Genomic DNA, 24,215 nt, shown 5'->3' with positions numbered 1-24,215 from the left:
CCTTTACATCCTTTGTAAGTTGGATTCCTAGGTATTTGATTCTCTTTGAAGCAATTGTGAATGGAAGTTCATTCCTGATTTGGCTCTCTGTTTGTCTGTTACTGGTGTATAAGAATGCTTGTGATTTTTGCACATTAATTTTGTATCCTGAGACTTTGCTGAAGTTGCTTATCAGCTTAAGGAGATTTTGGGCTGAAACAATGGGGTTTTCTAAATATACAATCATGTCATCTGCAAACAGGGACAATTTGACTTCTTCTTTTCCTAACTGAATACCCTTGATTTCTTTCTCTTGCCTGATTGCCCTAGCCAGAACTTCCAACAGTATGTTGAATAGGAGTGGTGAGAGAGGGCATCCCTGTCTTGTGCCAGTTTTCAAAGGGAATTTTTCCAGTTTTTGCCCATTCAGTATGATATTGGCTGTGGGTTTGTCATAAATAGCTCTTATTATTTTGAGGTATGTTCCATCAATACCGAATTTATTGGGTGTTTTTAGCATGAAGGGCTGTTGAATTTTGTCAAAAGCCTTTTCTGCATCTATTGAGATAATCATGTGGTTCTTGTCTTTGGTTCTGTTTATATGCTGGATTATGTTTATTGATTTGTGAATGTTGAACCAGCCTTGCATCCCAGGGATGAAGCCCACTTGATCATGGTGGATAAGCTTTTTGATGTGTTGCTGAATCCGGTTTGCCAGTATTTTATTGAGAATTTTTGCATCGATGTTCATCAGGGATATTGGTCTAAAATTCTCTTTTTTGTGTGTGTGTCTGCCAGGCTTTGGTATCAGTATGATGTTGGCCTCATAAAATGAGTTAGGGAGGATTCTCTCTTTTTCTATTGATTGGAATAGTTTCAGAAGGAATGGTACCAACTCCTCCTTGTACCTCTGGTAGAATTCAGCTGTGAATCCATCTGGTCCTGGACTTTTTTTGGTTGGTAGGCTATTAATTATTGCCTCAATTTCAGAGCCTGCTATTGGTCTATTCAGGGATTCAACTTCTTCCTGGTTTAGTCTTGGAAGAGTGTAAGTGTCCAGGAAATTATCCATTTCTTCTAGATTTTCCAGTTTATTTGTGTAGAGGTGTTTATAGTATTCTCTGATGGTAGTTTGTATTTCTGTGGGGTCGGTGGTGATATCCCCTTTATCATTTTTAATTGCATCGATTTGATTCTTCTCTCTTTTCTTCTTTATTAGTCTTGCTAGTGGTCTGTCAATTTTGTTGATCTTTTCAAAAAACCAACTCCTGGATTCATTGATTTTTTGGAGGGTTTTTTGTGTCTCTATCTCCTTCAGTTCTGCTCTGATCTTAGTTATTTCTTGCCTTCTGCTAGCTTTCGAATGTGTTTGCTCTTGCTTCTCTAGTTCTTTTAATTGTGATGTTAGAGTGTCAATTTTAGATCTTTCCTGCTTTCTCTTGTGGGCATTTAGTGCTATAAATTTCCCTCTACACACTGCTTTAAATGTGTCCCAGAGATTCTGGTATGTTGTATCTTTGTTCTCATTGGTTTCAAAGAACATCTTTATTTCTGCCTTCATTTCGTTATGTACCCAGTAGTCATTCAGGAGCAGGTTGTTCAGTTTCCATGTAGTTGAGCAGTTTTGATTGAGTTTCTTAGTCCTGAGTTGTAGTTTGATTGCACTGTGGTCTGAGAGACAGTTTGTTATAATTTCTGTTCTTGTACATTTGCTGAGGAGTGCTTTACTTCCAATTACGTGGTCAATTTTGGAGTAAGTATGATGTGGTGCTGAGAAGAATGTATATTCTGTTGATTTGGGGTGGAGAGTTCTATAGATGTCTATTAGGTCTGCTTGCTGCAGAGATGAGTTCAATTCCTGGATATCCTTGTTAACTTTCTGTCCCGTTGATCTGTCTAATGTTGACAGTGGAGTGTTGAAGTCTCCCATTATTATTGTATGGGAGTCTAAGTCTCTTTGTAAGTCTCTAAGGACTTGCTTGATGAATCTGGGTGCTCCTGTATTGGGTGCATATATATTTAGGATAGTTAGCTCTTCCTGTTGAATTGATCCCTTTACCATTATGTAATGGCCTTCTTTGTCTCTTTTGATCTTTGATGGTTTAAAGTCTGTTTTATCAGAGACTAGTATTGCAACCCCTGCTTTTTTTTGTTCTCCATTTGCTTGGTAAATCTTCCTCCATCCCTTTATTTTGAGCCTATGTATGTCTCTGCGTGTGAGATGGGTCTCCTGAATACAGCAGACTGATGGGTCTTGACTCTTGATCCAGTTTGCCAGTCTGTGTCTTTTAATTGGAGCATTTAGTCCATTTACATTTAAGGTTAATATTGTTATGTGTGAACTTGATCCTGCCATTATGATATTAACTGGTTATTTTGCTCGTTAGTTGATGCAGTTTCTTCCTAGCCTCAATGGTCTTTACATTTTGGCATGTTTTTGCAATGGCTGGTACCGGTTGTTCCTTTCCATGTTTAGTGCTTCCTTCAGGGTCTCTTGTAAGGCAGGCCTAGTGGTGACAAAATCTCTAAGCATTTACTTATCTGTAAAGGATTTTATTTCTCCTTCACTTATGAAACTTAGTTTGGCTGGATATGAAATTCTGGGTTTAAAATTATTTTCTTTAAGAATGTTGAATATTGGCCCCCACTCTCTTCTGGCTTGTAGAGTTTCTGCTGAGAGATCTGCTGTTAGTCTGATGGGCTTCCCTTTGTGGGTAACCCGACCTTTCTCTCTGGCTGCCCTTAAGATTTTTTCCTTCATTTCAACTTTGGTGAATCTGGCAATTATATGTCTTGGAGTTGCTCTTCTCGAGGAGTATCTTTGTGGCATTCTCTGTATTTCCTGGATTTGAATGTTGGCCTGCCCTACTAGGTTGGGGAAGTTCTCCTGGATGATATCCTGAAGAGTGTTTTCCAACTTGGTTCCATTTTCCCCCTCACTTTCAGGCACCTCAATCAGACGTAGATTTGGTCTTTTTACATAATCCCATACTTCTTGCAGGCTTTGTTCATTTCTTTTTCTTCTTTTTTCTTTTGGTTTCTCTTCTCGCTTCATTTCATTCATTTGATCCTCAATCGCTGATACTCTTTCTTCCAGTTGATCGAGTCGGTTACTGAAGCTTGTGCATTTGTCACGTATTTCTCGTGTCATAGTTTTCATCTCTTTCATTTCGTTTAGGACCTTCTCTGCATTAATTACTCTAGCCATCAATTCTTCCACTTTTTTTTCAAGATTTTTAGTTTCTTTGCGCTGGGTACGTAATTCCTCCTTTAGCTCTGAGAAATTTGATGGACTGAAGCCTTCTTCTCTCATCTCGTCAAAGTCATTCTCCGTCCAGCTTTGATCCGTTGCTGGCGATGAGCTGCGCTCCTTTGCCGGGGGAGATGCGCTCTTATTTTTTGAATTTCCAGCTTTTCTGCCCTGCTTTTTCCCCATCTTTGTGGTTTTATCTGCCTCTGGTCTTTGATGATGGTGATGTACTGATGGGGTTTTGGTGTAGGTGTCCTTCCTGTTTGATAGTTTTCCTTCTAACAGTCAGGACCCTCAGCTGTAGGTCTGTTGGAGATTGCTTGAGGTCCACTCCAGACCCTGTTTGCCTGGGTATCAGCAGCAGAGGCTGCAGAAGATAGAATATTTCTGAACAGCGAGTGTACCTGTCTGATTCTTGCTTTGGAATCTTCCTCTCAGGGGTGTACTCCTCCCTGTGAGGTGTGGGGTGTCAGACTGTCCCCAGTGGGGGATGTCTCCCAGTTAGGCTACTCAGGGGTCAGGGACCCACTTGAGCAGGGAGTCTGTCCCTTCTCAGATCTCAACCTCCGTGTTGGGAGATCCACTGCTCTCTTCAAAGCTGTCAGGCAGAGTCGTTTGCGTCTGCAGAGGTGTCTGCTGCGTTTGTTTAATTTACTGTGCCCTGTCCCCAGAGGTGGAGTCTACAGAGACAGGCAGGTTTCCTTGAGCTGCTGTGAGCTCCACCCAGTTTGAGCTTCCCAGCAGCTTTGTTTACCTACTTAAGCCTCAGCAATGGCGGGCGCCCCTCCCCCAGCCTCGCTGCTGCCTTGCCGGTAGATCACAGACTGCTGCGCTAGCAATGAGGGAGGCTCCGTGGGTGTGGGACCCTCCCGGCCAGGTGTGGGATATGATCTCCTGGTGTGCCTGTTTGCTTAAAGCGCAGTATTGTGGTGGGAGTTACCCGATTTTCCAGGTGTTGTGTGTCTCAGTTCCCCTGGCTAGGAAAAGGGACTCCCTTCCCCCTTGCGCTTCCCAGGTGAGGCAATGCCTCGCCCTGCTTCAGCTCTCGCTGGTCGGGCTGCAGCAGCTGACCAGCACCGACCGTCCGGCACTCCCCAGTGAGATGAACCCAGTACCTCAGTTGAAAATGCAGAAATCACCGGTCTTCTGTATCGCTCGCGCTGGGAGTTGGAGACTGGAGCTGCTCCTATTCAGCCATCTTGCTCTGCCCCCCCTGAGTTTTTAAGATAAATTAAAAGGACCTATTATACTCAGTCCAATGTCAGGAAGGTTATAAACAAAACTTTTCAAATATTTATTAAAGTTTGCTGGCCAGTCTCTGCAATGATCAGTTTCAGTATGAATATATAACTAAATCATCTCACATTTTTGAAAAAAATAAGTTTTATAATGCCACAAAAAAATTAACTTTCATAATTTATTTCCAACTTAATACTTCCTAGGAGGTATTCTCACATCGAGAAAAATCAATCTGCTAAATAAATCTCATTCAAATATCTACTTAGGTACTATGTTGAAGTAATAATCAGTAGAAATATTTTATACAACACATATTGAAGCCTAACAAGCTAAGATTTGCTTTCAGACAATCAATTGATATTTTTGTCCACATTTAGAAATTTCCCCTGTGTGAGCTACACGTTTTCTTGCTCATATAGTGTGAGAATTTCCCTGAATGGGGAATCTAAGTGTAATACCAGAATAGATAGTTCAAATTATGAGGTCTTTGGAGCAAATGGTGAACTATTTCCCTGCTTTTGAATTTGCAGATAATTGTCACATACAATGCTTTTTCTCTCATTGTGCAATTGTGCTGGTATTTTTACCTATACCCTTTCAAGTGTAGGATAGCCTACATTAAATTAGACTGAATGAGGAAAATTAGTTTAATCTGGACAAGTGTTGAATGTTTTACAGATTGGCAAATGTCAAATCCCATCAGACAATTAACATGTACCTTTGAGTGCTGTATGGCAAACACTGGTTCTTAAATAGGCCATCTTGTTCTAAACAGATTCATGTAAGAACAACAGAATCAGACCTCTCAGGATGACTTCTCATGTGTTTCTTGGTCATTGCATTATCTTCTAGTTTTTATTTTGTCTTCTCACTTTGGATATAGGTTTTAGCTATAGTATTTTTACTTACTAGTAACTTTCTTTTAAGGCCTTGATTATTCCCGGTATCTCAGGTCACAGATTGAACCTGCCACCTTCTCATGATTAACAAGTGCTGTCACTGTGAACATTCATTTTACCTTCTGTCTAGCTCTATACCACTTTAGAGAGTATATTACCTCTGTCAGCCTCCAACACACAAGAATTCATCCACCATTGGTATATACTATTTTTCTGCATTTTGGAGAAGGGATAAGGTAAAACTAAAGTAACAGAAAGCCAGAAGGTAGCTTTTCAGAATTTTAAGGAGTAGAAGCAAAACTTTAGATACTGCTATTAAAATAACGTCTATTTATGTTATCTACTTTATTAATTTGCTCAAAAGATAACAAATAACTTATTTTCATAAATGTATAGTTTTGCTGGTAGTTGTGGTTCTTCTAATTTCTAAGTTTGGCAGAATGTGTTTTTATATATCTATGTATATTCTTTAATTCTATCATGTAAATCACTGGGAGTTTGCAATCTGTCTTTCTCTGCTTGACTTAATGCATTACATTTTCTACCAATTTTTAGTAGCAAGGGAAATGCTCCATATTACTACAACTCCTAAATAGAGCTTTGTATTTGAGAAATTTTATAATCTGGTTAATATAATAGTAAAGAAGACTATGGTTAAGGAAACGAATGATGAATTTAAAATAAAAGCTCCAAATAGAAAAGAAAAATGCTAAGAGGTGTAAGTATTTATTTTTTCGTTTGAGCTGTTTTTTTTTTTTTTTTTTGATGGACAACTCTAGGTAACATGATCCATAAATGTGGCAAATATACTTTTCTTGAGGAATACTGAAACCTGATATAATTTTATGAAAGGAAACTGATATTGAGAGAAGGAAGATCTTCCTATAATCAGTGAGGAAGGAGTGGTAGGTCAGACAGACTAGATAATTAAGTCTTGAAACTGAGGTTCAAGACTCTCTCAAAATTATTCTTTATTTTTCTCTGTTAATTCAGCTTTTCTGGTAGTGTTGAAAATCAGAAGTTAAGATTAAGTTACGTCTACCAGCCTTCAACACACAAGTCAAACTAAGATAATTCAATTCTATCATAGTTATACCACAACAGCATTCTCATCACTTAAAATTTAGCATGTCTGACTTATTGATTTTTCTCTGCATTTGTTTAACAATATATTCTAGAATACAACAGAATTCTTCCATTTTTGGTATATGTTTCCATAAACTCTTTGCCATCACCACAATCAAGATATAGGTTCAAATATTTACAATTCATGTCTTTCTCTGGCTCTCTGAAACCATTAATTTTTTTTTTTAAACTGTGGGTCTCATTTTCTAGAATTTCATGTCAATAAAAGTATAAATATTACACTATAGTCTCCATATTAGACTAATATTTTGAGATTCATCTAGGTTGTTTTACTGTAACAATATTTTGTACTACAATTGTTTATCCATTTATCAGATGAAAAACATTTGTGTTTTTCCAAGTTTGGGTTTATTCTGAAAAAAATTTCTGGGAGAGTTTTGTCAGATACACATTTTGTAATTTGTCCTCCAGTCTGTGGCTTAACTTTCTCATTTTCTTATGAAGAAAATAATTACAAAAGACTCTAACTTTTTGAAGTCTGCTTTACCGATTTTTTTGTATGTTTCAGTTTTTTGTCTTGTTTAAGGAATCTTTTCCTAACTCAACGTCACAAAGGTTTCCCTCTTTGTTTTCTTATAGAAATTGTAGAATTTTAGCTCAGAGAATGATAAAGAGATAGAAAGGTACATTTTGATACATTTTATGTGAGGCACAGGTTTATTTCATTTTATTTTCATACAAATATTCAGTCTTTTTAATACCACTTATTGAAAATATTATTATTCGTTATTGAATTACCCTGGCATCTTTGCAAAAAAAACAATGGAACAAATAGGTGTTTGGAATCTATATTTGGTCCCATTAATCATGTATCTATTAAATGTTAGCCTCTCTTGATTATTGTAGTTACTATAGTAAACATTTGAATAAAGCAGTATGAGTTATCTACTCTTGTTCTTTTTCAAAATTCAATACACTATTCTAGATGATTTTCATTTTCAAATAATCTTTGGACTTGTTTTTCTTCTTTCCAAACATATTTTCTAGGATTCTAATAGATATTACATTGACTTTAGGATTTTCTTTTACATAATTATGATGCATGTAAATAAATACAATGTTACATGTTTTACTCCAGTATACATTACTGTTATTTATTTTTCCAGCCTTAATGCACTGACTAGACTCTCCAGTAAAGAGTTACATAGAATTTGTGAGAGATACCCTTATTTTGTCCTGATCTTAAGTAGAAAGCCTTGAGACTTTTATCATTTATTTTATATTAGCTGTGAGTTTTTCTTAGATACATTCTATTACACTGGGGGGAATTCATTTCTATTTATAGCTTGCTGAAATTTTAAAAAATTACTACTACTATTACGTATTATAATTATTATTAGAGACAGGCTCTTGCTGTGTCACCCAGGCCGGAGTGCTGTGGCAGGATCATAGCTCGCTCTAACTTCAAACTCTTGAGCTCAAGATCCTCTCACCTTAGCCTCCCAACTAGCTAGGACTACAGGTATGCACCACCATACCTGGTTAACATTTTATGTCATTTATTTTAAAGGGACAGGGTCCTGCTATGTTGCCCAGGCTGGTCTCAAACTCCTGGTCTCAAGTAATCCTCCTTCCTTGGCCTCCCAAAACACTGGAATTGCAGGTGAGAGTCACCATGCTGGGCCCTGAAAATTTTTAACATGAATCGATGTTAAATTTTTTTGAAGATCTTTTTTGATATCCTAATTAGGTACTCTTTACATAATTTTTCTTCCTTTTAGTATTAACATGATTAATTTACAGTAATGGATTTTCAGAAGTTAAAATTGTATTACATTTCCATGATAACTTCCACTTATTCATGATGCATGATCCTTTTGATAAATGACTGAATTCAATTTGCTAAAATTTTGTTAATTACTCTGTGGTTCTCTCTTCTTGTGATTTCCACAATATTTGGAAAAAATATTGAGGTCAGTGCAATACTGGAATCCTAAATTCAGTTGAAATATTATCCCTCCCCACTTTATTTTCTGACATAATTTATAAGAGATCATTAAAATGTCTTTCTAGAATATTTGAAATAATTCAGCAGTGAGAACATTTGAGCTTTAGCTTTTCTTTGAAGGTAAGGTTTTCAATTATAAATTCAATTCCTTTATTTAATATAGGTCTTTTCAAGTTTTCTACATTTTCTCAGACAGTTGTAGCATTTTTATACTTCAGTAAATTTGTCCACTTCATCTAAGTTGCCAAATTTATTGCATAAAATTATTAATTCTATTCTATTATTATCCTGTTAATGTCCGTAGGGCCTTTAGTGACGTCTCCTCTTTCTATCTTGATATTGGTCATTTGCAATTTCTCTATTTCTTTATCTGTTTGTGTACCAATTTTGTAGATTTTTTTCAAAGAATTAGCATTTGATTTTATTGACTTCTCCTCTGCTTATTTTATGTATAATCAACTTTTGCTCTTAGGCATTTATCTCTATCTGCTTTGGGTTTATTTTTTGATTACTAGTTTCTTAAGTTGGAAACATTGATTTTAGATCTTTCTATATTTCTAATGTATGCATTAAAAGCTATGAATTTTTAGTAAGCATTGCTTTACTTACTTTTCTCGTATATTGATATGTTTTATTTTATTTAGTTGGCAATATTTTCTATTTACCTAGTGATTTCACTTTTGAATAGTGCTATGTAAAATTATATTGTTTAAAATTGTATTTTATGTTAAATTTAAATATTTGTTTTAACTAGTTGTCTTATACTTGCTAATTTTTAATGTAATTCAAAATTTTCTGATACATAAACTCTGTTTGATTACAATTTTTAAATTTAAGGAAAATTTTTTGGCCCAGTAAATGGTCTATTCTAGTGGATAATTTCAAGTATTCATATGAATATTTGAAGAAAATGTGTTCTATACATATCAACTAGGTCAACACAGTTCATAGTATTGTTCAGATTTTCTGTATATTTGGTAAAATTTTTTGTCAATTTATTTTGACAATTGCTAAGAAATGATGTTAAAATCACTAAATGTGTCTTCATAATTGTGTATTTTTTAAATGTATTTTGAAGCCCTGCTATTAGGCAAAACATTTTTTGTAATTATTTTTTCTTTCTGATAAGTTGACCCCTTAAAAAAATTAAACACTATTTTTATCTTTAATGATAGATTATCTTTAATAAAATATTTTTCTGATACTGATTTAGTCAACTCATCCCTTTTCTGCTATTTGTGTAGTGTAACATTTTCCATGAATTTTCTTTCAAACATTTATGTTTATAGTACGTATCTTGAAGACAGCAAATAAGTAGATCTTGCTTATTTAATCCAATCTGACAAATCCTTTCTATTTAATTGCACATTTAGTGTAATTATTAATACAGTTGAGTTGAGTTACTATTTTGTTATTAGGTTTCATTTGTCCCACTTTTTTTTCTTTAATATTTCTTCTTTTTTGAGTATTTTACTGTACTAAAAACTCATACTTTTATGATTCATTGTTTGTGTTTGTTCAGGGGATTACAATATACATCCTTAGTTTTCCCAATTGTTGCTGTTATTATGATACTACTACAAATTAAATATAGAAACTTTGCAGCCATGAGATCATTGCCCCTACCCTATATTTTATGTGCTAGTTTTAGTATTTTATTTATATGTTCTGTAACCCTACAAAATAATGCTACAAACTTAGCTTTAAACAAATTTATGAATTACATAGTAATTAAGAAGAAGATGACAAAATACTTTTTCATATTTACCTAATATTTACAATTTCCATGCTTGTTATTTCTTTCTGTGTACCCCTCCTCCACTGATGGTGATGCAAACTCCCTATAAGTCTTTAATTGCATTAGTTCTGTCTTTAGTGCCTTCATGTAGTGGCTTGTTTACTATGTCCACCTTTTACAGTTATTTTCTGCTGACAGGGTTGGGAGTCTATGCAGTAGACTCCACAAATTTGACTCCACAAATTTTAAACTTTCTTCATATTACTAAATTTTATGACCCTGGGATTATAGTTCTCTTCCTGGGATATCATACTTTATAAATAGCAGTGGTTAGAGAAGGATTAAAATTCAAGTACACAAAATTTAAGACAATGCCTCTTGTATTGCAAGAAATTAACATTTCTCTAAAACAGTGTATTCTCAAAGCATTATCTGGTTTGTAACTAACAACATTATATAATTTTAAATTAGCAGCAAATCTGTGGATAAGTATTTATAATCCAGATTTTATCATCAGGACAAACTGAGGTGTATTAACATGACTAGCTTCACAACCGTGAGCCTCAAGCCCTGTGCTTTTCCCAGTACACTGTGCTGCAGCTACTGGTGACGGGGAACCTTGTGAATAGAAAAACAACTGGGCGTGGTTGCTCAGGCCTGTAGTCCCAGCACTTTGGGAGGCCGAAGTGGGCAGAATGCTTTAGCTCAGGAGTTTCCGACCAGCCTGCGCAAAATGGTGAAATCCTGTTTGTATTAAAAAATAATAATGATTAAAGAAAAGAAAAACAGATAAGAAGTCACAAGTAAAGATCATACCTTTTCTATCCTGATTCAGGACAAGTATTATCCATTGTCTGTGAATTTCTTTTTGAAACAAATAAAGGAGTTCATCCAGTGTTTCAAATTATAATTTATTTAACAGATCTTGCCAGTTCACTTACACAGAATTGTTTCTAAGGTTGAAAGCCTGAATACTAGAAATTAGTTTTAATGAAATGTAAGTTTTTCCAAATGCAGGACATGGATTACATAAAGTGATTTGAAGAGGTCCAACGTATATCGATTTCCAAGATTTTAGGCCTAGACTGCCTGACATAGTAGGTATAGAATAGGTTCTGCCAATTGTATTTCTAAATATTTCCCCAAGGGATTCTGATAAGTATTGAATTCAGTAAACCATATGAATGGTGAATCTTGAAATGTAGGCTATAATGAAGAAGGAGAGGATTTTTGTCTTGTTTTGTTTTTATAATAAATAAACCACACATTCCTGACAGTGACGTGTTGTTCTCATTTTTACAATTGAGAGTCTGATTCCAGAGGAGGATGCTAAATTTCTGAAATTGTAGTAATTTGGGGAATTGGTATAAACAATTATATAGCTAAGCAAGCCTGTATCTTAACCTTACCTTGAGTCTATTACAGAATCTACCTTTATAGTAGAAAAAATAAAAGCCTACTGCATACTATAGCTTTTATTTAGTTCTTGTACCATTTCTTTGTTTGTTTAAGTATGAGGCAAAGTATAACCTGAGGTCATCTCTGAGACGCAGTGAAGTGAGAGACTGTACTGTGGCCTGGGTGCACTTGAGGCTGCTGCTACATAGTGATGACTTAGGAAGCCTATCGGTGCTGCAAGCTTCTGCTAGAAAAAAATGACCAAAAAAATCATTCTTTATCCTATTCTTCTCAATAACAAACCTTCATGGATAAGGTTTCTCTTCCCTTTATGAGCTGCCTTTTGTTAATTTCTAGAGTTTGAAAAGAAGCCATTGGTATTTCACTTGATTTATCCTGTGTTAAAACGCTCAAATCAATGAGACTGAATAAAACCCTATAAGCATCTCTAACCTTCAAATTATTTTAGTTAAGGTCTTGAAGTCTATTGTCATATGAAACAATGTAATAAAAATATATACCTAGAAATGACTTACAAAGAGAATCAGTAAAATGTAGAATACTATTCACTTCTCCTGCTAACAAGCACTTGAGAGTTAAACCTGTTCTATAGATAAGGCCACATATTTTAATATGATTTAATTCAAATAAAATAAATAGAAATAAAAAATTTAGAAATTTTCACTTATTGGCAAAAACTTTATAGTCAGAAATTTAACAGTCAGGTAAGTATGTGCCTCATTGGCAGAACATGGCACTGGGAATCTTAGGCAAACACAGAAGTTGAAGATATGATTCATAAGTTTAATGACTCATAATCTACTTGGAGAACAACAAGCAAATAAAGTTTTGGAAAATTAATACTTAAAAACAGAACAGAAAAAGTCATTAATAATTCTCTTTCAAAGGAAGCTACTGAGTAGTGGAGATCTGGACTACCCTATAACTTGCTGATGTCAGGTAATTTCATTTAATTTACATGAAGTCACTCCACTAAAATCGAGACTTCATAAAGATTATTTAGAATATTTCAAATAATTTTACACCCAGAACATAATTCTTAGTAGACATAAATGTTATTTATCTTCCTTTCTTTATAACCATGTGAGAGGCATTATATTCAAAGGAAAAAAAGAAAAAAAAAAAAGCAATGAACTAGAAATCAGGATGTCTGCCCCTTAGGTTCTCTTTGGCTATTTACTGGCTCTGGTTTTTTGCAATCACTAGACACTCTTTATTCTTCATTCCTGTTGAATAGACTTCATGCCAATTGCTCTAACCACCACTTACGTTTGCTTTTAAAAATCCTAAAACACCATCCAAATATGCTATTATTATTAAATGGAAAGCTGAAGAGGGAAAACAAGATATTTTGATGTCAAAAGGAAGAAAAATACCTTGTATTTTAGTCTCAATGATCCAGACTCAGTGCCTAACTTGATCATATTTGCCAGGAATGAAATGCTCTGTATTTCCACTCCACGTTGCTGGTGTAAGTAAAGCCATACAGTTCAGATGTGAAGAAAGGAGCATGAGGTATGACAAGGAATATGTTAGAATCTCTTGGAGAATACAAATATATGTGTCTGTATGTGTAAGCTCTGAGCTAGATTTCTATTCCTTTGTGAAGTTGCTTTTTATATTCAGTTAATACAGATTGTAACAATGAGCATTTTCTCTGCATTACAGATACAATGTAAGAACCTCTGGTTTTACTTTCATTGAAGATCATTTTGGATTATGAATTTCATGACATAAAAGCCTGGCAATGATATATACATTTGGAATACTGCAGAAGGGCTTTGCTTCTTTTTTTAAAGATGATATTGAATAGAAAATTTCTGCTAAACACTCTATGCCCAGACAGGTACCATATAAAAGATATAACTCATAATCATATGCACACTTTTCTTAGGACTTCGATAATTTCAACAATATGAACTGCATGTAGGGAGCATATGATATTATATAAAATATTAATTTCAATCTAAAGAAAGTTGAATGCAGTAATAAATAATCAGTTGGAATTTACTAAAATACCTGGTCTACTACCATGTCCTTTCAATGACTCCTTTATTTAATTTAAGACTTTATTGCAGGTTGTGTAGGAAACACAAAAATAAATACAAGATGGACACAAACACCACCATACCCGATATTAAAAACTGAGAGTGGAGTTAGGGAGACACATATGTATACACCTGATAGTAAACTCAAGGATGCCCAAGTGCAGTGAAATTTCAGAAAATGAAGGAGAGATAGCAGGTTTCTGAGAACAGTGGACAGTTTCAGAGGAATGTGGTATTTAAGCTCCCCTTGGAAGATGATATTTAAGCTCCCCATGGGAGGATGGCTAACGCTGGCAAATAGAGACTATCCCTTTAAAATGTGGACAGTTATGTAAATGGTACTCAAGATGGGTAATAAACCAACATTAAGCAGTTCCATCGTGATTTTTGTTTTCAATTTCTTGCCATAGAGAGGAATGTAATGCAGGTGAACCAGAATTAGTTGTATCTATTCAACTTAAAATGCATGCTCTCTGAAGATAAGACATAAATAAATGAAAGTAAAGATTATAAGGGTATGTGTCTACAGTACTGATTTGGGGTAGAGGCTGACCTGGTCCCAGTCTGACACAAACAAATACATAAGGACAGGTATCGTATCTCTTTTCCTGCATTCTCACATTTCTAGGAATTTTGACTTTCTTTGGGTTTTCAAGTGTCCTAGACGTTTAAAACCGAGTTATTTATGTTATAGGACATATTGACATTCACAATGTAAGATACTTGGAGACCAAGCAGGTTCTTGGAACTTAGGTGGGTGCCATTCCTGTTGGATGGCTAATAAGCAATGATGTGCTGGCTGCTCTAAAAGAGAGGATGTCACTGGGTCACACCAAGGACAGCTAACATGGCTTCTGGACTTAGCAGATGCACAGAGGAAAGGACACCAAACAGGTTGGGCATTGACATGGCTCTGAGGTGCAGGTCCCAGGGGTGAATCCCCAGTCTGGTGGGGAATAGATGACTTCTATTTTTCTGACCTAGTTCTGCCAAATAGATATGCTATTAGATGCCTAGTAGATACTTAGTAGCCATCTAAGCCAAACCTCAGTGCTATCTCCCCTGTCATCCCTCTAGTCCTGGGAACCTACCTGATCATGGCTGAGAGAAACTTTACTCTGACTCATCAAGCCTTTCCATACTCTGAGTTCCCTCAAGAGTTAGCCTTCTAAATCTCAAAAACCTTTGTGTGTTTTACCAAAGTGCAGTCATAATCTGCTGCATATATTAGCTAAGGCCACAAATGGCAGGGAGTGGCAGGATGAAGGAAAGATCAGAAATCTCAAAACAAAAGACAAAGGAAACACAAAACAGCTAGGAGAGAAAAGCTTCCATTTCCATTGCCTGCAATATCCTTCCATTGCAGTTTTCTCTAAGTTGCCCTTGCTAACCTAAACATTGCAGGGAAGTGAACCAAACAATTTCTTTTATTTTGTTTATTTTTATGACAAATTTCATATTCTGAGAAAAAATAGAAAAAGAAGTTCGGGGATGGAGATTGTACATTTCACACATACCATTAGATACTTTGCTTTTAACCGCTCTCTTTCTCAGAAAGCAATGGGAATCACTTCTGGTGCACACTTTGCTCTTAATCTTAAAGCCATGGTATCAGAGTGAAATAATTGATGGTATAAAACAGATAAGTTTGAAGAACTTGTAGAGCACAGGAGAAAGAAAAATACGAAGTCCTCTGGAGTCGTGATGGAGGCCCTAAATGTATAGGCTCTGTGAAAGACACTTGGCCAGTATTAAAATGAATAAGATATGTATTTTTGGTGTTTCTGATTATGGCTTCTGAATTCCAATACCCTAATTTTGACATACTTCAATTAAGTCAAGGTAAACTGAAGCTGTTTTGGAAATAAATTAAACTTTAAGGTGAGAAAGACTTAAGAACATCCAAATCATAACCACTGGAAATGAGTGATAAAATTGTATCTAATGAAATAAAATAATGGATTAATTATATATAGTAATATTACTTCTTGCTTGTATCTTTTCATAAATAACAAATCTAAAATTTAACATTTATTTTCTAAGATTTTAGTTTTTGACATCTTGGAATGAGGGTTTGTCAGTATGGCAGTGATTTATGTCTGCATTTATACATCTGTATTAAAATTTTGACATTAGCGTTAACTAGTATAATTTTTGCCATGTTTCCACAAATTCAGTTTTGATTCTAATACATGTCCTACCCATTACTAGTGAAATTCTAATTTTCTGATGTAATATTTATAATAGCTTCTCTAGATAGCCTGAAATGTGGGCCTGATGTGAGTCAAATGCAGCAAAACTTTGGTATGTGAAAGATCTGCAAAAAGTACTTGAAATAAGAATATTTATGGTAACTCTGATTTCTGTATTCAGAATGCCAAAAATATGGCTGTTCATACCTAGGAAGTATCTTTACCTATATGTCCCCTTTGACAGTCATTATTCAAAACCACAGACTTCATAACCCACTTTTCTTATCCTTTAAGACTACAAAGCAAGCAAATTATCTGAATTAATGCAGTCACAGTCGTGAGGGAAATAAATCACAACGAATGGCAGTAATAGCTGCTTTGACTTTAAACAGGAGGTCAATTTTTGCAGGTCAGAATATTTATTATTGGAAAACTCACTGTTTTATATAATATGATTCTTCTGCTGCTTCAATATAAATAGAGCAATGCCCCCAAATGCCCTTTTCTTCTTAAGTACAGCAAAGAAATCAGGTGCTGAAATGATTGGGTCTGATAAGTTTTATTTCAGCAAGGAATAAAATCAATCAAGGATGCTCAATGGAAACAACAAAGAAAAGAGGATTAATGCATTATTTAGACAAAAGACGTCTTCTCTACTTTAAGTTGATGCCACAGTGTGGGTATAACGAATGGTTGTCCAAAGCCAGTGGTTATTTTCATTCTTTTTTCACTCAGGTTATTTGTCATTAAAGAAATTCCCAAGGGGTTTATTTTAGCATTAACTGGTTTTTTAAAAACGACACAAAGGAATTTCTCATCCACACTGATTTTAGGAAAAGTGTGTCTCTGCTCATTCTCAGAATGGATATCAAGCTTAAGTGTATATGACTTTTATATGATATAAAAATTATGTTTGCATGAAGTTTTTTCTCAATATATTCATTTCAGAAAGTTTTCTCTACAATACAGTAACATTTAGGACTATCTGGAGATTATTTTATCTACCTCAAATTATTTTTTAAAAATAAGCAGTGCGTTGATATCTTTACATGTCACTTGTAATGTAAGCTTACCTGAACATATTAGGATGGCCCCAAATTGGTTTCCCTACAGCTTACTCTATTGTTTGTATTAGACATATATGCTAAAAAGCTACGTTTGCATATCATCTGACTTTGCGTACACAGTAACGTTTTGTGCTGTATTGGAAACCCTTTTCTTATTTTGCTAAAAACGTGGTAAAAAACAACTACTTTTCATGTTTGAATATTTTTACCAACTTCTTCCAAAGTTACATGTATTACTTGAACATATTCATTTCAGTAGTTAATTATTTAGCTCTTCATTTCAGTAGTTAATTATTTAGCTCTGTTGGTTTTCTGCTATCATTTAATTCATTCATCATATTTCTACTGGTTACCTACTACACTCTGGCCCCAGTAAGAGGCATTAATAAACATATCATGGATCCTACCCTCAAAAAACATAGTTTAATAACAGATTCTGAAATGCAAAATATTTTCATAACATGTGTTAAGGGATTAAAATATGTAAAATTTACAACTATGACAAAATGGGGGAAATTACCAATTCTGTTTTTGAGAAGGGAGAGTTGAAGGCTTTTTTGAACGAGGGGTATTTCGGCTATGCCTGTAAAAGTAAGCCTTGTAAAGGCAAGCAGCAGTACGTGTATTAAGATATACAGGTTGAGGCAGCATGATTTATTCAAATATTTGAAATAATTTCTCTATGTGCATAAATTTAAACCAAAAAAATAGTTTGTATAAACATGAAAAAGTATGCTGGAATCAGATTATGATTGACTATATTTGTGTGTCTATTGTTTATCTTCTTTGTCCAGCAGAGTTTCTCTCCTAGATATCCATGCTTCTAATGATTGTTTAGGTATAATCTTTGTTGACTATTAACACAAATACCATACTCAAGTAAGTTTCTAAAATTATCTATGCTTATGGGAAATGAAATTTAACAAGTGTATTTGTCCATTTTCATACTGCTGATAAAGACATACCAGAGACTGGGCAATTTACAAAAGAAAAATGTTTAATGGACTTACAGTTCCACGTGGGTGGGGAGGCCTCACAATCATGGCAGAAAGCAAGGAGGAGCAAGTCATGTCTTACATGGATGGCAGCAGGCAAAGAGAGACAGCTTGTACAGGAAACTCTTGTTTTTAAAACCTTCAGATCTCATGAGACTTATTCACTATCCTGAGAACAGCATGGGAAAGAACCACCCCCATGATTCAATTACCTCCCACCAGGTCCCTCCCACAACATGAGGGAATTCAGGATGAGATTTAGGTGGGGACACAGCCAAACCATATCATTCCTTGCCCGGCCCCTCCCAAATCTCATGTCCTTACATTTCAAAACCAATCATGCCTTTCCAACAGTCTCCTAAAGTCTTAACTCATTTCAGCATTAACTCAAAAGTCCACAGTCCAAAGTCTCATCTGAGACAAGGAAAGTTGCTTATGCCTATGAACCTGTAAAATCAAAAGCAAGCTAGTTTATTCCTAGATACTATGAGGGTACAGGCATTGGGTAAACACAGTCATTCCAAATGGGAGAAACTGGCCAAAACAAAGGGGCTACAGGACCCATGCAAGTCTAAAATCTAGCAGGACAGTCAAATCTTAAAATTCCAAAATGATCTTTTTTGACTCCATGTCTCACATCCAGGTTATGCTGATGCAAGAGGTGGATTCCCATGGTCTTGGGCCACTCTGACTCTGTGACTTTGCAGGGTCCAGCCTCCCTCCTGGCTGCTTTCATGAGCAGGTATTGAGTGTCTGTGGCTTTTCCAGGTGCACGGTGCAAGCTGTTGGTGTATCTGTCATTCTGGGGTCTGGAGGATGGTGGTCCTCTTCTCACAGTTCCACTAGGCAGTGTCCCAGTAGAGATTCTGTTTGGGAGCTCCAACCCCACATTTCTCTTCTGCACTTCCTTAGCAGAGATTCTCCATGAGGACCCTGCCCCTAGAGCAAACTTCTGCCTGGGCAGCCAGGCATTTCCATATTCTGTAATCTAGGCAGAAGTTCCCAAACCTCAGTTTTTGACTTCTGTGCACTTGCAGGCTCACCACCACATAGAAGCTGCCAAGGGTTGGGGCTTACACCCTTTGAAGCCGTGGCTTAAGTGCTATGTTGGCCCATTTAAGCCATGGCTGTAGTGGCCGGGATGCAAGGCTCCAAGTCTCTAGGCTGCACATAGCACATGGACCCTGGACCTAGCCCACAAAACCACTATTTTTTCCTAGGCCTCTGGGCCTGTGATGGGAGAGACTGCTGTGAAGACCTCTGACATGCCCTGGAGACATTTTGCCCTCCTTTCTCTTGGGGATTAACATTTGGCTCATCACTGCTTATGCAAATTTCTGCAGTCAGCTTGAATTTCTCCTCAGAAAATGGGATTTTCTTTTTTATCGCATTGTCAGGCTGTAAATTTTCCAAATTTTTGTACTCTGCTTCCCATATAAAACTGAATGCTTTTAACAGCACCCAAATCACCTCTTGAATGCTTTGTTGCTTAGAAATTTCTTCTAGCACATACCCTAAATCTTCTCTGTCAAATTCAAAGTTCTACAAATCTCTAGGGCAGGGGCAAAATATTGCCAGTGTCTTTGCTAAAACATAACAAAAGTCATCTTTGCTCCAGTTCCCAACAAGTACCCTCATCTCCATCTGAGATCACCTCAACGGGGATTTCATTGTCCATATCACTATCAGCATTTTGAGCAAAGCCATTCAACAAGTCTCTAGGAAGTTCCAAACTTTCCCACATTTTCCTTTCTTTTTCTGAGCCCTCCAAACTGTTCCAACCTCTGCCTGTTACCTAGTTTCAAAGTCACTTCCACATTCTCAGATATCTCTTCAGCAGTGCCCTACTCTACTGGTACCCATTTACTGTATTAGTCTGTTTTCATGCTGCTGATAAAGACATACCCAAGACCGGGCAACTTACAAAAGAAAGAGGTCTAATGGACTTACAGTTCCATGTGGCTGGGGAGGCCTCACAATCATGGCAGTAGGCAAGGAGGAGCACTTCATGTCTTACATGGATGGAAGCAGGTAAAGAGAGTGGACTTGTGCAGGAAACTCTCATTTTTAAAGTCATCAGATCTCATGAGACTTATTCACTATCACAAGAACAGCATAAGAAAGACTCGTCTCTATGATTCAATTACCTCCCACCAGGTCACTCCCACAGCACATGAGAATTCAGGATGAGATTTGGGTGGGGACACAGCCAAACAACATCAACGAAGAAGAGTACAAGTTTTCTAAAAGAAATAAAATTTATCAAATACAACATTATGAAAATAATGGAGTTTTCAATTTCACAGATAAGTGACTTAATTAGAACAATAAAACATATAATCCTCAATCTATATTACATATAATAAACAATACATATATCATATTAATATCTGTATTGTTGTATATATTGAGCATGTTATTATTTTCTAGAATTTTGTTGTAACATTAAAATAAGATGTCCATAAAACAATTTCTCACTCAATCATGTATTTTCCATAGATTGTTTCCCTGAACTATAATTGAAATTATAATGCATCATTTACTGTTGTTGTATATCAAAACAGTCCAAAATTTAAAGACTTAACAATTTGTTTCTTATAATATAGTGGATTGACTGGACAGTTCTTCAGCTGGTCTCATCTAATCTGGGTCACTTGCATCTGTACTGAGCTAGTGTTTGTCTGGGGTTTTTGACCAAGTTGCCTTGATTGCCTTCTACATAGCATCTCTACATGGCTTTAGGTTGGACTTCATCAGAGCATGGTGGCTCAGGGCTCTGAGAGTATAATAAGGTAACTGTCAGACTTCTTCAAGCTTGATCTGGAAAATGGCATTGTATGATTCTTTCCCCTTCTATTGGGCAAACAAGTCACTAAATCAGCTTAGACTTAAGAGGAGATAAAATAGTCTCCAGTATTACAGGAGAAAAACCATTTCCAAATAAAAATTAAGACATTTTTATTGGACACTTTTGGAGTTCACACACTGTGATGAACTTAACTACCTTGCTCATTTCTTTATTGAGTAACTTGGTTACAAAATGATATGTACAAAATACAATGTTGTAAAAAGTGATCAAATTGACATACTCAACCTTAATTTATTACTTTCAATTCTATAGTGCTGAAAGAACTCTTCAATATCAGAAAATAAGAAAATATTTTTTCTTCTTTTTTTAAGTTTTTTTTTTCACGAGAACATTCTATTTTTTATTTCTAATTTAGTTTCACTGTGATAAGAGAAGATTAACAAAGTATTGGAGGACTGATATGCATTTAAATTCATTGATTTTTGTTTTGTTTTGTTTTGTTTTTAAAGACAGGTTCTTGCTCTGTCATTCAGGCTTGGATGCTGTGGCATGATAATAGCTCACTGCAATCTTTAACTCCGGGGCTCAAACTACACCTGATTGAGCTTCCCATGTAGCTAGGACTATAGGCACACACCACCACACCTGGAAAATTTTTTTCTTTTAATTTTTTTGTAGAGACAAGGTCTTGCAATGTTGTCCAGGCTGGTCTCAAACCTCTGGCCTCAAGAAAACCTCCTGTTTTGGACTCTCAAAAAATGGATGAATTTTATTGTTTGTTTATTTGTTTGTTTGTTTGTCCCAGAATGTGTTTCATCTTGATGATTTCTTTGTGTGTGCACCTTAAAAGAATTTGTACTCTCTGCCCTCAGTGGAGTGTTCGATGAATGTTATTTAGATCAAGTTGGTAGACTATATTGTTCATGTCTTCTGCATAATTACTAATTTGTGTCTACTTGTTTTCTCAACTATTAAGAGTGGTGCTGAACTCTGTGAATATACTTGTTGATTTGTCTACATCTCCTTGCAATTCTATTAGTTTTTGCTTCATTTATTTTGGAGTTCTATCAGGCAATTAAACATTGATGGATTGATCTATCACTATGAAATGACCCATATTATCCCTGACAATACATAGTATATATATGTATATATACACACACCCTGAAACCAATAATCCATGGATACTGGAGGGACAACTGTATGTTAAAAAAATCAAAGGATGAAAAAGAATGTACCATTCTAAAGTTAATCTTAAGGTAGCTTGAGTGACTATACTAGCATTAGAAAAAGTAGATTCCAGGGCATATATGTGTATAGATTGCCTATTATACCTAATAAAACGTGTGTGCTATATAATAGTTGTTGCACTGTATTGTTTATGGAATAATGACCCCAAAAATGCTCTGTACGTGTTAAGCACAGATGCAATTTTTTTCTGAAATACTTTCAATTCAAATTGGTTCTTGTTGTTTTTTCCGTTTTTCTCTTACTTCAAGGGTAAGTATCATACTTCTATGATATAGTCCCAGGTATCAGCTGAGAGCATGGAATATTTACCAAGCCTACTAATTCGGTTAACTATTGAAATACTTGTTCAGTGCTTTTACACAGTCTAAACTCCCACTTTTGGTTGGGCTTCTTAGAGCTTTCCCTGTACACCTTGAGAGATGAAAAAGTCTAAAATAAAAATGGAGTACAGATTTTGGGGTTCAGTTATATGCATTCCTTGAGATTTTTGTCCCCTCAAATCACAACTGCTGTGACTGTACTTAAATCCAATGTTTCCTCAGCCCAGGGAGACTTTGGCTTTCTTCTCTGAATCTATCCCACACAGTAAGCTGAAAATACCCTAAAGGAGAAATGTTGCCGTAAATATGCGTTCTATTGATTCCTTTAATCTCTCGGGGATTATAACCCTTAAAGAACTATGAATGGTGGTCACTTTCAAATGCCTTCAAATGATTTCCGTATGTTGTTTGTCCAGCTGTTATACTTTGTTGGAAGGATTAGGCTGCTAGAAGTGAATCAAAGATAACTGAGCCGAGGAATCATCAATAAAGAACCTAAACAGAAAAAGATAACAATAGAAGCTTGGACATTTAAGAAAATCACATAAATGCTAAAATAAGATATATAAATTAGTACCTTTGGTAAATGTATTCCTTAAATGGAGAGACATAGATTAATTCTGGAAGATAAAATAACAGAACTATCACAAAAACTAGAATAAAAATACATGGATTTAGAAATTATAAGCCTAGAAAGACACTGTTGCTAAATTCAGAATATTTAACACACGAATATTAGAAGTTTTAAAATGAGTTCAGAGAATTTCCATAAAAAAACATATAGTGCTGTAAATAATAAAGATAAATTATAGAATGAATTGTTATGATGCAAACTTAATGTGTATTTAGATAAGATAATTAAACTCCATGGATAAAGATAAATTAATATAAATTTTGAAACAAGAAAATCAAGTTATCCTTGAAGCTAGATTGGCAATGATCTTTGTATCTATGCCAATGAAAGCTAAAAGTCAGAAGAATAACACAAACTATTGAGACAAAAATAAGAAATCCAAGAAAATTATAATTTTGCTGTACAGTATTCAGATGTTGTGGTTAAAAATATATAGATACACAAGCAAATATGTAGAGTATGTCATCCCAGCATATATCATAGAAGAAAAATAACTGGGAGTGGTTGTGGAGGAACACTGAAACACTTCCTGATCCAGGAGAGTTTTCACAATGGGGGATGATAAAGCAGAGAAGCAGGGAACACGTAGTTGTAATAAAAGTAAAAAATAAATATATTAAACAACTTAATAGTATTTTTTTTTTTTTTTTTTTTTTTTTGAGGACTCTCGCTCTGTTGCTCAGGCTGGAGTGTAGTGGCAAGATCTCGGCTGACTGCAAGCTCCGCCTCCCGGGTTCACGTCATTCTCCTGTCTCAGCCTCCCCAGTGACTGGGACTACAGGCGCCCGCCACCACGCCCGGCTAATTTTTTTGCATGTTTAGTAGAGACGGGGTTTCACCGTGTTAGCCAGGATGGTCTGGATCTCCTGACCTCGTGATTCGCCCGCCTCAGCCTCCCAAAGTGCTGAGATTACAGGCGTGAGCCACCGCGCCCGGCCTTTAATAGTAATTTAATAGTAATTGCAGCAATACTCCAAAATTTAAGTAACGACTATATTAGTAAAACCTAGGAGCGTGACACAATAAGAAGAAGAGATAAAGACAGGCCAGGGGACTTATCTAAAGTGGAAGGACAGTGAAATGAAGGGGAAAATATAAAGGAATTATTATAAAATTATTTTGAATGTCTGCTTATTTGTATGGCATGCGGTAAGGAAAATAGGCACGAAGACAAAGTGAAGCGCATCATTGTGGAGCAAGCATTAATCTCGTCTTTCTTAGTAGGTAAATAGTCAATTTGAGCGTTGCTATTTTGGTAAGGAATCATGTATTTCTTCTGGG

This window comes from Macaca mulatta, chromosome 5, assembly GCF_049350105.2.
Source record: "Macaca mulatta isolate MMU2019108-1 chromosome 5, T2T-MMU8v2.0, whole genome shotgun sequence".
NCBI lineage: Eukaryota > Metazoa > Chordata > Mammalia > Primates > Cercopithecidae > Macaca > Macaca mulatta.
This window is presented reverse-complemented; position numbering follows the sequence as displayed.